Source organism: Taudactylus pleione, unplaced genomic scaffold (assembly GCF_031769625.1).
Source record: "Taudactylus pleione unplaced genomic scaffold, aTauple2 ptg000176l, whole genome shotgun sequence".
NCBI lineage: Eukaryota > Metazoa > Chordata > Amphibia > Anura > Myobatrachidae > Taudactylus > Taudactylus pleione.
The window spans coordinates 480,529-494,425 of NW_028284578.1; the positions used below are offsets into that span (position 1 = coordinate 480,529).

Genomic DNA, 13,897 nt, shown 5'->3' on the forward strand with positions numbered 1-13,897 from the left:
TCACTACCGTGGCGACCATTATAAAAGTCAATGCAATTGTTCACATTTTTAGATTCACAAGGAATATATATGGGAGGTAGTTAATTGGTCAGCATTTGGAATGTAAACAGCATAATCTCGAGCAGAGAATGGTGAGGTGGTAGTAATGTTATTTAAAATATTTTAACTGATTTTAACAGATTTCAGATATCATAAACATCATATTTCAAGTTATAATGCCGAATCAAATAACATTACTACTGCATACCTCCCAACATTTATTGAGGAAGATTCAGGACTATCACACGCCGTAGGCTTCCCCCCTCCCTGAAAAGGTGTGTGGCCTGATGGCAAATGAGGTGTGGCCTGATGGCACGCCCCCATTTACATCACTAAGGGGTGTGCCCAGCATCTCCTAGATGCTGGGCTGCCCCCAAGCTTCCCCCCATACTGTGAATAGATGCACAGCATCTATTCTCACTCTGCATACCCGCTGCTCTGTATGCTTCCCCCAACTTCCCCCCACCACGGGACATTACAGCCCGCGGGTGGGACAGCGGGACAGTCCCAGAAAAATGGGACTGTCCCACTGAATGCGGGACAGTTGGGAGGTATGCTACTGTGTCAGCATTCTATGCTTGACATTACGCTGTCAGCAACAAGATTGTCAACATTCTGAATGCCAAACATCATACCGTACCTTAATATAACTTTAATTACTTATTAAAATGGGAAAAGTTAATTGTCCTTGATACAAGATGAGAAGTGGCGATACACAAGATAAAATTCCCCCCTTGTACACTGCACTATCAATCTGACCATGGAGCCAGGCATGTCCTGCACACCATCCTGTCCTTGCCCATCTCCTGAGCAGACAAGTGCAGGTTTTTAAAAGTGGAGATGTTGCCCATAGCAACCAATCAGATTCTACTTAATATTTATCTAGCACCTTCTAGAACATAATAGCTAGAATCTAATTCGTTGTTAAGGGCAACATCTCCACATCTAAAAACCAGCACTTTAGTAAATATACCCCAAGGAGTCTAACCTGACAGAACTATGCACATGTCAAGGAAAAGGGACATAAAGGGGCAGGGGTGGAATCATAACTTCACTTCCATCTGCCTACTGAAGGAAATAATGGGCGTCGTGAGACCATATACACCTCATGTCATTGGCTAAATTTAACCTAGCATTTCCTTTTATATAACTGCTAGGAATAAGTAACATCTGAGTGAATTTCATACAGTAGCTAGAAATGTCAACAAATAATGGTTTGAAATAACACGTAGAATCCAATAGACATGGCCAGGATGTCTGGTAAATATGGATTTGGAAGAAAACAATACTTCTCCTTATGTGAATTCTGGTAATAGAGGGTTAAACTGCTGGATATATATAGGGAATAAAGCTAAGAATGTTCCTAGACTTTTGAGAAACAAGGACTCTATTCCAGCAGTACAAACCTGCCATGCTTACCTGTGCATGACCCACAAACCAAGTCCCTCCCGGCCACTAATGGGGATTCAGCTGTCCCTTGGACAATATTGATCCATGTCCTCACTTGCAATTGATTATTCTTCATTCCTTTATTAAAATGTCCTTTGAGTATATCAGATCTTTACAATCCTGTATTGTCAACTAAGTTGACAGGCTCAGTGGAAAGCAGAGGATAAAGGGGGCGCTGATGCAAGGAGTTTGTGTAGAGTGGGAGGATTAAGTGAGGATTCTGGAAAAAACCCTAAATAATGAACATCGCTATTTGACTAGTAGTGGCTATGGGAGGGAATTGTTACTCCTACATAGCTCATCTTGTTCAAGGCTTGGCGCTTTTCATGGATGAACTATTTGTGACACTCAGACAGCAATGCTGAGTAAGCAAGTGGCTGCACATCGGCAAGGGCTGGAATGCTAAAGGTTTCTAAGGTCGGATACATATAGACGTTATGTATGCGGCAATTCATGCAAAAACAAATATAAACAATTAGCATTTTGCTCATGTATTATGATATGTGATTATACACGTGGTATACTCATGAACATGTTTCCATGTTTCAGTAGGGGCTTCCAGCATGAAGGATGCCCATTGAAATGAATAGGAGATTGAAATGAAAATAAATAGTGAGCTTAACTATCCATAATTAGCAACAGCACTTTACAGCTTGGGCTGGTCCCATAAACATTATGTAAGGTATGGGCGCAATTCTGTCGTATTTTTAAAGAGGCAATAATTTAAAAGGCATAACCAAGCTGCTTTTGCCTTTCAAAATATCGCTATTTTAAAAACACGGGCTAATGTGCCGTAATGACGCCTATGTCTGCATCTCACAGGCTATTACATAAGGCCCTGTAAGTGGGAGATTTGCAGTGTGGGGTTCCCCTGTCATAGTACCCAGTCAGCACATGTTTATTTAATCATAGAATTGCTATTATTCTCAGCACGCATTACACTTGCATTAAAATCCCATGACAGGGGACCATGTGCCTGATTCACTACGGATCGCTATTGTGATCATAGCTGCGATTACGCACGGAGGTCTGCTGCGAAAATATGCTAATGAATGCAATCGCAAAGCTGTCGCACAGCCAGGATACAGATGCCCACTACCGCTATCTCACATCCATAATACCTTGCAGCCCTACGTATATAGTACATCGGGAACATCAAGTAACATCGGCCCCTCACACACAATTACAGCGGCCCTGACCATGCTCAGTAATTGCTAACCTTGCTGTATGTAGTGAGTACACAAGCTGCGTATGCCGTCACAGTAGCTAATTTATGCCCGCCCATAAAACAGCATTCAAACGGTCCGGCACGCCTGCGTTTCTCCGACCACTCTCCTGTCACCACCCCCAAATGCTGACCTCCCGTCACTCACTCTGTGATGGCTTTGTATCTGCGTGAGTGATCGCAGTGCAATTACAATGCTAACTCTCACTGCGATGCATATGCATGCACAGTATACACCATCGCCCAATCTGCGTACGCTGTTGCAGTTGCGATCCGTGATGAATGAGGCCCCATGTTCAATACCGGTGAATAGACCACAATAACCCTGGTAATATCATAAGCAAAAAATATTATTGCCATATGTATGTTTAAAGCTTTATGATATTGTGTGTGTTCGTGTGTGCGTGTTTTGTATGTGTAAATAAGTTTAGTCTGTAAGCTACAACAGGGCATGGCTGGTTGATTAAATATTCTATACAGTGATCTTTAATATGCCGGTGCTCTAAAAATAAATCTGATTAAACATAAGGTTCACTGTGTGTGATAGAGAAATAGATTCTTCATTATTCACCTCTTTAAAAGTGAGCGTGAAATTAGCCATCTTCTGGCTAGCTGTAAATATTCATGTGCTGGCCGGAGCATGCTCAGTGTGATCCTAGGAAACTGTGTGACATCATCAAACTGTCAGCTTTCACTACATTGGCTCTTAAAAATCACGCGGGATCAGTCACAGAAACTATACACGTGTTTTGTATCCTCATGGCAGCTAATTAAGGCGGGAACTATCATACCTCCTCCTATCTGGCCTCCCCAAATCCCATCTCTCTCCTCTCCAGTCTGTCCTCAATGCTGCTGCACGGCTTATTTTCTTCTCCAAACGCTCTACATCTGCCTCCCCTCTCCTACAAGCCCTCCACTGTCTCCCCTTCCCTTTTAGAACCCAATTTAAGGTTCTCACGCTCACTTACAAAGCCCTCACCCAATCTTCCCCATATACATCTCTGATCTCATCTCCCTTCACTTTCCTCTCCGCTCTCTTCGTTCAACTAATGCACGCCGCCTTTCATGCCAGCTGATTACTTCCTCCCACTCCCGCCTCCAAGATTTTGCCCGCACTGCTCCCCACCTCTGGAACTCTCTCCCACTCCCCATCAGACTCTCCACCTCTTTGCAATCCTTCAAACGGGCTCTCAAGACCAATTATTTCATCAAAGCCTTCCAGCTGTCATTCTAACTCCCTGATACATGCACCTTCCTCCCCATCTGTGTCACCCCTGTTTGTCTTCCCCTCCCCTTCTAGAATGTAAGCTCTTATGAGCAGGGCCCTCTAACCTCTTGTACTTCTCCCTACTTTAGTTTCATCTACTTCTTACTCACCACTAAGGCACCTAACACTTGGCTGCTTATGCTCTGTTGCTTATCTGGGTGTCATGATCACTAATATAGCAATATATATTATCCATGTCCTTGTCCTGTATTGTATTGTTCTGTAAGTCGCTTGTCTACAACTTATTTATGTGCTTTGTAAGGCGCTGAGGAACATTTGTGGCGCCATATAAATAAATGATAATAATAATAATACCTGGACCCCATAGCAAAATCCCTGGGACTGCCCTGCCAGAAGTTCTGTGGGTCCCCCTAATCCTCTTTTTTTGGTCTCTCAAAAGTTCTGTAGGTCTCCCCTAATTCTCCTTGAAGATAGCTACTGGTTAGTTGGGATGATTAAAGTAGTAGCAGGGACCATATTAACATTTTGGATCGATCCGCAATCGATAGCAATGTATCAATAAGCACCATTAATTGGAAGAACCAGATCGATATTTTGAAACACTGTAGCAATAATTTCCATGTATGCACGCAGGTGACTGTAATCTTCAGGTAAAGAGTGCCATTAGCTAATATGCTGTTATATTCATGGCTTCCTTCAAGGCTCCTTTGACACAGAGTGGAATGTCTCACGGAGCTGCTGCCTTTCCTTCTGAGTTTACCTTCATTGTGTTTAGTGAATGAATGTGAAAACATGAATTGTGAATTCCAGGCATCCCTTGCTCCTAGAGACCATAGCAACGAAAATTAAACATGCTCATCCACCTGTTTTAATATTACAGTTTTATCCTGATTTTCAAATATTTCTACGTATCAATGTACATTTATGTTTGTTTGATGTACTGCGACCAAATCGATACAAGTGAACTCTCAGATTTCTTGTAGCAATACAAAATCTCTTCAATATCGTGACAAAATATCAATCTAGTCAATACGATATTATATGCCTAGCCTTAGTGGGTAACTGTGACAAGGTGGCTTGGGGTATATCTACTAAACAGCTGGATTTAAAACGGCAATACCAATAAATGCTAAATTAGTCTGATTTGGCACTGATTACTATTGCTGTTTTAAATTCAGCAGTTGAAGCCGCTGCCGCTGGGAATGGGTGACTTTAAAAACGTGCTGATTAGTAAATATACCCCTCGGAGGGATAGCACTGCTGGACGACTCATAAATTGGGTACATTTTCCATTTAAAAAAGGATGACATCTACTGATTATTTCTTTACCACCTTACCTGCTTTCCAGGCAGTGTTTGCTACTACAAGGCCTGCTCTGAGCAGCCACACCACACGACAGCCTTGATAATGACAGGGGGATAATGATTAGAAGAGGGTCACTAGACGGCACATTTTCTCCGCTCTGCTTTGCTGCTGTTCTGCATAGTTTTACTGAAAATATTGACACTGCTTGGATCTGACTCCTTGCACATGCAGATAATGAGCCTGATGGGAATTTCAAATGCCTTAAAAGAGCAAAATACTTTCGAGCGACCGGAGCTCTGGAACTCCACGCAGTGGATGATGCGAGTTCATTCTTACCAATTATCCCAATCAATACATTGATTTTGGTAGAAGAATCACCAGGCAGGGGGGAAAAATAAGAAGTTGAAGGTTGCTGTTGACGGTGAGGATGAATAACAACCTAGAAGATCTGAACGTAACCATATTACGCAGATTAATAATATTAACATAAAACAAGACGTCTTTTCATTTTATAGAGTGTGAAAAAATACACAGAACATCTCTATCAATGCCCAGTGACCAGCGTGTACGGCTAAGTGATATTTCCCCTAGGAAGACTGGATGGACCTGACAGCATACAGTCTCGCACCTCTGCTCATTCACTGGCAACGCTATTATTGCATCTCGTACAGCAACTTACAGCAAAAACTTAAGTGCTCATTTACAGCTATTGATATTCAACTTGTTTACCACTTCATTTAATATAAGCCGGGCTCAGGGTGGGACTGTTGTATTGTTCCGCTGACTCTTTACCAACATGAAATTTATAGAGCGATTCAATTCTTTCAGGGGTCAGGTTAATGAAAATGGATTTTTTTTCCTTATTTATGTAAGTCTGTTGAAATTTTAAGTAAACCTCAGTTAAAAGTCTGCATATAATCGATTGCATTATAAATCTGCACCATTGTCTGCTGTGAGCGTCAACTGGATTACGATGCAGACGTTGCAGGTGGACGATATAATTACCAGCGAAGCTGACGATGTGCAGTGGGAACATCGCGCATAGGGGTAAGCGGAAAAATGCGATGTTGCTATACCGTAATTATCTGATGTGCACAGCCGCTGAGGGATTTTCAGCAATATTGGCCAAAAGTAATAACCAGCTTTAAATCCATAACAACCACCCAGATATATGCTTTAATTGTCTAACCAGCTACTAGAGAGATGAAAGCTAATTGCTCATTGGTTGCTATGGTTTCAGGGCAGATTAGCACCTTTATGAAGTGCAGGGGCGTTTTAAGGGAAGAGGGGGCCCGTGTGCTGTTTTCCCGGGGACAGCAGTACTGCGCATGCACGAATCGCTGGGAAAATGTCCGCCGCCATTTTCCCAGTGATTTTTGTTGCTCTGCAGCGCCGACCCAGCACTCTGGTGACTACGGACAGGTGAGTATAAAACTATATGGGTGCAGGGTGTGTGGTGTGGGCCCCCCAGGGCCCTGCACCCATTATAGATATACCCCTGATAGAGTGTTAGTATATAACCCTAATACTGTTTGAGGTACAATGAGTGATGTTCCCCTGACTTGGTTCTCTGAACTGTTGAACTTTGTGACCATATTGACCAATTTTTCTGGAATTTTTTTGGGGTGCCTTGCTTCTCGGACGTGAGCCCCTTAATTTTAGGGACGCCAGTATAGAGGAGCCTTGACGATTGGCCTGGCGCTTATTCATATATTTGCAAATGTGTGTAACTAATACCTCTGAATCGCTATTATTATGTAGGATTTAAGTATTGTTTTTGCTGCAGTGTGCTGGGGGGCAAATCTCTTTTTTTTTACTGTGTTCAGTGTAAACCCCGCCCTTTACAAGCACCTGTGTTAGCAATTAAGCTGATCTGAGCAACTACCATTTTTTTTGCATATTGTTTTATTCCCAGAGTTAATAAAATAATAATAAATTAAAAAAATACAGAGTTCTTTCTAGTTTAACCTGTTTATTAACAGTTTACAGTATTTTTATAGTGGTTACATGCTGTGTAATGCAGTGCTTTACAGAGAGTATTAATCACTCACACCAGTGACTGCTGCACAGGAGGAACATTTATGGGGTCAATTTAATGATCCCATAAATGGCAATCAGATTAATTCCCTGTATTAATCTACAATAAGGCAAGCTAATAATTACAGCAAGAGATTTCATTTATGGTTCAAGCAGAAACAGTCCAATTAAGTTTAAGGGTAACTCCAGTTTTTTTGAGTTGTTAGATTTTCTGTAATTTTTTCAAACATTTTTTTTTTTTAATTTATTGTATAGAGGCTACATTGAAAATGATAATTGAAATAATTCTAAATATGAGTTATTAGTCTCCTGTGAGTGAATGTCCGTGTTTCACAAATGTCCTTGAACAAAAAAGCAGCTAATTCCATTCTCATTACGTTTGTGGCCCCACATGAATGTTGTAGGCGGCTTAATACATAGCCTGGTTCCTGAGACTGCGCATGGCCCCCCATCTCTTATAACATAGCCCTATACCTACTGTTGTCTCAATTATTTCACTCCACCGTTAACCATTGCACATTATCAGTATCTATAAACTGATTTATTCATACAAGTGCCTCAGTAATTTTTATAGATCAGCCAGGTATGTTTAATATTTACATAATTTATAGAATATAATACATGTTTTTATACATATAGCATTACAAAAAAAACATAATTATTAACCATGTGTTCAATGACTTTCTAAACCTAAAATATAAAACATGGTATTTAAATTTAAACATGACATTGCAAAAGCCGCTGATTAATAAACTCCTGCCCCCTGGAGTTCATCTAAGGAACGTTGCTGGGGGGACACAGACATTTTCCTCAAACATGGGGGAATCTCCAAACAACTTTTTTTTTTAGCTATTAATAAACAAAACAAAGTATTAAAAAAAATATAAGATCATCATAAAATATCAGCAAACAGACTGCATAGACTTTATGACATTAGTAATGTACTAGGCATGCCCATGTTTGGTTCTAGACACCCCTCCTAGGCGTTTCTACTACTGAAATGTTCTGCACATACCAATGTGGTTTGTCAGTATTATCTTCACACTTCAATGCAAACAGCTGATCATTTTCAGGATCATGTTCTAATAAGATATAATACTAATAAGATATAATACATATCAGAAAGGTGATACTGCAGTCATTTGAGCTGCTGTGATATCATTGAGCCTATGTATAGGTTAGCCAATCCCCACAGTGCATTTCCATAGATAAAATATGCATGCCTGTTAGGGACTGTGGGCCTGATTCAGACACGCTCGCGAGCGTTATGCGCTCGCAAGCGGGTCGATGGTGGCCCAGTGCGCATGCGCACGACCGAGCCGGCTCCGTCATGCGCATGCGAGAGACCCGGATAGCGACGGGCAATCCGTCGCTCCGGGTCTCGTACCAAAGGGGGCGTGCTGTCGATGTTGAGTGACAGCACGCCCCGTTTGGTGGGCGGGCCGGGGGCGTGACTGCCCAGACAGAGGCGTTCCCATGGGAACGTCTACCGTCTGGGGCCGGCCCCACTGACATCACAATTGATGTCAGTGGGAGTGCTTTCGGCCGAAAGCACTCTAGGGCTTGCGGCAACGAGACCCTACCAGAAGGGTCTCGTCGCAAGCCCGATGGTTGCCAGGAGGCCGCTCTAAAAAAAACAGAAGGCCGGCCCTGATTCAGAGCGAGCGCTCTGTCAGAGCGTCCGGCTCTGAATCAGGTCTTGTGTGTCTGTGTAGTTACAGAAACTCCTCCCTCCTAACACAGTTAACTACTGCAAAGGCATAAAAAAAAAAACAGTACAAGGGACATATTAAATTAAGCATATAAAATTTTGGCAGGTGAGCTATTATTGAGCTTATTAATATAAAGCCTGATATATAGCAAAGTTAAATAGTGTCTCTTTCTTCATTCTTGAAACGTGTTTTAACTTTTCTCAAACCCGGGTAACATTTTATTTCAAATTGCATCCCTCATCTGCTCATAGTGGAGGCAGACATTTTGAGGGCGGAGCTAATGTTAATGAGATTGCTGCCCATCAGTTCACTAAAAGCCAGTAATATCCTAATGCAGAGGTTCACAAACTTCGCCATTACAGTCCAGGTTTTAAGGATATCCATGCTTGAGCACAGGTACCTTAATTAGCACATCAGTCAATTTGATTGAACCATCTGGGCTCAAGCACGGATATCTTTAAAATCTGGAGTGTCATGGCGAAATTTGGGAACCTCTGTCCTAATAAACTGATGGATTCAGCAACAGGTACGCTTAAATACGTAAACATCTCAGAAATGGATAAATCACTATTTTGAGTGTAATTTTTTCTCATAGAGGGGGAGATGTACTGAGCCTTGGAAAGAGATAAAGTGAAGAGAGAAAAAGTACCAACCAATCGGCTCTGAACTATCAGATTTCAAACACAGCCTGTGACATGGCAGTTAGAAGCTGATTGGCTGGTGTACTTTATGTCCGTTGACTTTATCTCCATTCAAGGCTTAATAAATAGACCCCTGTGGAAGTTGTATTATAGCGGCACTTATGGTGCTGCTATAACCCTTTCTGCTTCGCCTCTTTAATAAGGTGAAGCAGGAAGCACTAACAATGAGATGTATTAACATCTCATCAACCAGAGCGGGTTGGGGGGGTGAAAACTACCCCCTTCGGCGATCTCCACTAGAACCCACAGCACATCAGCCTAGTGCCGATGCGCTGTGGATCACTCCCAGCTGGCTCCACTGAGCATGTGCGGGATCTCGCGTGCAGCCCTGGAGGCGGCAGCCACCACAGCAAGGACAGCGCTGTCCCTGCTGTGGGGATAGGGCATCGCAAACTGCAGCTGTTGATATCAATAACTGCAGATGGCGGAACGGTCAGGCGAACTGACTGTTCATACATTACCCAGAACATCGGTGCTGCCATCTTGTAGATAGCAGTGCCGATAATCATAATGACAGGGGCGCATATGGCCCCTGTCATTTACTGCCTAGCCCCCCCAGTAATACATGGGGGGGAAGTGGTATCAGCGCACATTACGTGCACAGATACCACTTCGGCGTTTCATACATCTCCCCCACTGTCTGTAAGTGACAGTTAGAAGCTGATTGGTTGGTATTTTCTGTCATCTCCCCCTGAATGTTGTACCTCTCTAGTATTTGTGAACATTATTACTACATAGACATTAACTTATGCTTTTCTTTTAAACAGTCTGTAACTAATTTCGGCATATTTTTATAATGACTTTTCAGATATAGTGATGAAACTCCATGTTACAATTTCCCCATCTGCATACTAAACAGACAATTATACTCCGAGAAATATTTGGAGAAGATTATTAGACATCCTAATACTGCATCCTATAATTAAGATTGGCTTTGGTTCATCACCATTGTTCATTTAAAGTTGTCTGTCTGCACTGATTGTGGTGAAATGCTTTCTTATACCCAGAACAGGTCTAAGCAACATCATACAAATTATAGAGCATGTACTAGTGATTGTTAATTACTACATTTCACTAAGACACCAAAACATGGAGCCAGGTACACCCAAAAATCACAACAGATATAGGAGATAATTCATTTGCTGCAGGGCTGCCGAGACATCATATGGCCCCAGTGCTAGAAAGGGGGCATGGCCAATCATAGAGGTGTGGTCATACCCTGCGCAGCGTATTGTGCATTTTTAACAATGTGTGCGCAGAAATGGAGGTGTTGCTCCATCTTTCTGACTGAACCGGGGCCACACCGGGGGGCCCTCCTGAAAAGCCTGGGCTCAGGTAACCTGTACCCACCCCCCTTTCTGCACCGCTGACCTGCTGTGAAATATGTTATTAGCCGTCTCCAAGAAGTTCCGGGACCCTATGAGCAGCAGTGACATCAGGAGTTTAGAGGCTTTAATACAGTCACAAGCAACATGCGTCTGCGATGCGTAATAGACGCAAAATTGTGAAGAAAAAGATGGTACGCTGTACCTCTCAGACCGCTCAGTTTCACCAGGCGTCTTGCGACGAATGGCGCATAGATGCTAGGTGTATGTATGAGGACACATCTGTAGTCATATGGATGGAATCAGTATGATTTACCGCCTGCCTAACCCTAACTCCCCGTTCCCCTAGCCTAACCCTCCCGGGGGGGTGGCTAACCCTAAGTCCCCCTCCGGGAGCCCCTAACCCCCCCCCCCACGGCTGTCTGCGCCTGGCTCCCGACTTACCTTCGATCGGTAAGCCGGGTGTCGGGCTTCTGGCGTAGGTCTAATGACATGTGTCGGGATTTTGACGCCTGCCATTAGTACCTTGCCGGGATTAGACAGTCGGGAAGCTGGCGGTTGGGATTTCGTCCATCGACTTCCCAGCTGCTTCCCATATAGACATCTCCACTGTGAAATCAGCACCATTCAGACAACCGATTTATGTGTTTCAAACCCCAAGCAAAAGTTACAACAAATATTAAACATATAAAAATAATCTAAACACTGTCTAAAGAATATGAGAAAATTATTGAAACTTTCAGACAATAATAATAATAATTCAAATAAATAAATATAAGTTTTACAATACTAAAAAAACAAACAAAAGCAAAACAGAGGGGGCTAGCAATTCCCCTAACATCAAATGATATAACCGCACTGGTAGATGTAGGACTGGATGAACACAAAAGACATAAACGCAAACTTCTCATTAGAGCACTCAGCATGAGCCTAACGTATTTTCTTTACTTACAAAAACAAATTATCCCAACTACAAATGTATCAATGAGCTGCATTGATGCCTTTCTATCAATAGAGTTCATTCAGGTTATACCACATGTGGGATGTAACAACTTCTAACCAATTAGTGTGGATTTCTTAATCTATGACCAATCAGAAAATTGAGGACAGCTGCCCAATCTGTCAGTGGCGTTGCTGCTCCACAAGGTGGATAGAATAGAATGTGGAGGAAACCTCTGGATTTAGGTGATAATTGTGTAAAGCAGGGTGTGTGGAAAAGTCTTTAAAAAAATATATACTGTATATATATATTCTTTATCACGGTGTGTGCATATTTGTGTAGATCTCTTTATTTTTTCTTTACTGCTGCATGAAGGTCTTACTGCTGGCCCTGGCTGCTAGGGCATGCTGATTCTTGTAGTTCTACAAATGTCAGCATATCCAAGCACTTTACAGCTGCTAGAGCTTGTCAGGTATAATAGGGACACAGGTTTTACTATATTACCATACCTCCCAGCCAGTGCCGTAACTAGGGTTGTGCAACCTGTGCTGTCGCACAGGGCGCAAGACCCCTGGGGCGGCACCACCGCTGCCCCATCTGCATGAGGCTTGCAGTTGCAGGGTGCCTGGAGCAGCACCCTGAAGCCAAAAGTGCTACTGCAGAGCTGCGAGGAGCATCCAAGGGACATGCTGTGGGGACATCAACCTCCACAGGCTTTGGCACTACAATACCTCCCAACCTCCTTGTGAATCACAAGACCGCAGGTCTTTCTCCAAAATCAGGACTGCCCTGCGAAAAGTGGGACGGTTGGAAGGTATGATTTCTGTCAACCAATAGGCAAGGAAGGGCAGGGCACAAAGGTACAGTGGTCACTAAGGTGAGCGTAGCGTGGTGGGTAGGGATTACTGCACTGTGGCACCTTGTAGCCAGACAAACGCCCTTGCTGTAGATTTCTCTGCACTTTCAGTACTCCAAGTGGCCTTTCCCTAAATCTATATAATTATAAAGCTGTATTAACTGGCAATGAATGTAGTACATAATAAAATACCTAATCAAACAAAATGAACACAGTAAGGCAAACTAGTCGCAACTACGAGACTCAATGTTCCCCCACTTTTTTTTATCATTCAACAACAATGAGACTGGTATTATCAATTCCTGGGATTAACCCCATTTAGGTGACATTTAACACTGATTAACCTTCTAAAAACACAGTAAGTGATAATGCTGTAGATCTATAGCCCCGTTGTCTTGACAGTACATTGTGGAGATGTACAGATGACTTAATTTGGCTATCAGGTAGTAATAAACTAAGTAACAAAGCTTTGTTCCAGCCCCCTACCCCACCCACACATACACCTCCTTTGCAATAAATATCCAAATCCAATAACTCCTTCTCCGTCTTCATTGGTTCTAACTATACAAAGTGACTGTAAACAAACCAGAAAGTGTAATAAAAGTGAACTGTATCCCTACCGTTAGGAAGATCTGTTGGAGAGAATCCTTCCTTAGTATACACAGCCTGGAAGGAACAGGACTATTCCTGTCCACAGGGTAGATGACAGATATAGAACTCTGCCCTCCCTTTCTGACTCCTGTCTTCTCAGTCATGGCAGCACCTGTTGCCCTCCATAATGGAATCAGAGCAAGTATTTCACATCTATTGAGGTGTTCTCAGTGATAAACATTAAGTATTCGTATAAAAATTTATTTATAAGTGAGACATGGGAGTAAAAGTACTAACAGTGCACGTAACGCTGTGCTTATTTTTCTCCTGCCTCGCTGATTATCAGTGCAAAACAGGGCACAGCCAGTCCTCACAGCCTACTGCTGAGGTGATACTGCTGATGTGATACTGCTGATGTGATACTGCTGATGTGATACGTCATGCCTCCAGGTGGCCCCGCTGTGAATATGCAAGATCTTAATGTGAGGC

The 13,897-nt window shown here is 42.7% G+C and overlaps 1 long non-coding RNA gene across 1 annotated transcript in view; it reads right to left on the minus strand.

Annotated features, from left to right (window-relative positions):
• LOC148520498 (uncharacterized) overlaps positions 1 to 13,507 on the minus strand; it is a 392,091-nt gene extending 378,584 nt beyond the window's left edge. The window contains exon 1 of the long non-coding RNA XR_015878865.1: positions 13,438 to 13,507. This is a non-coding gene — a long non-coding RNA (uncharacterized LOC148520498). The remainder of the gene's footprint in view (positions 1 to 13,437) is intronic.
• Positions 13,508 to 13,897: the final 390 nt, after the last annotated feature.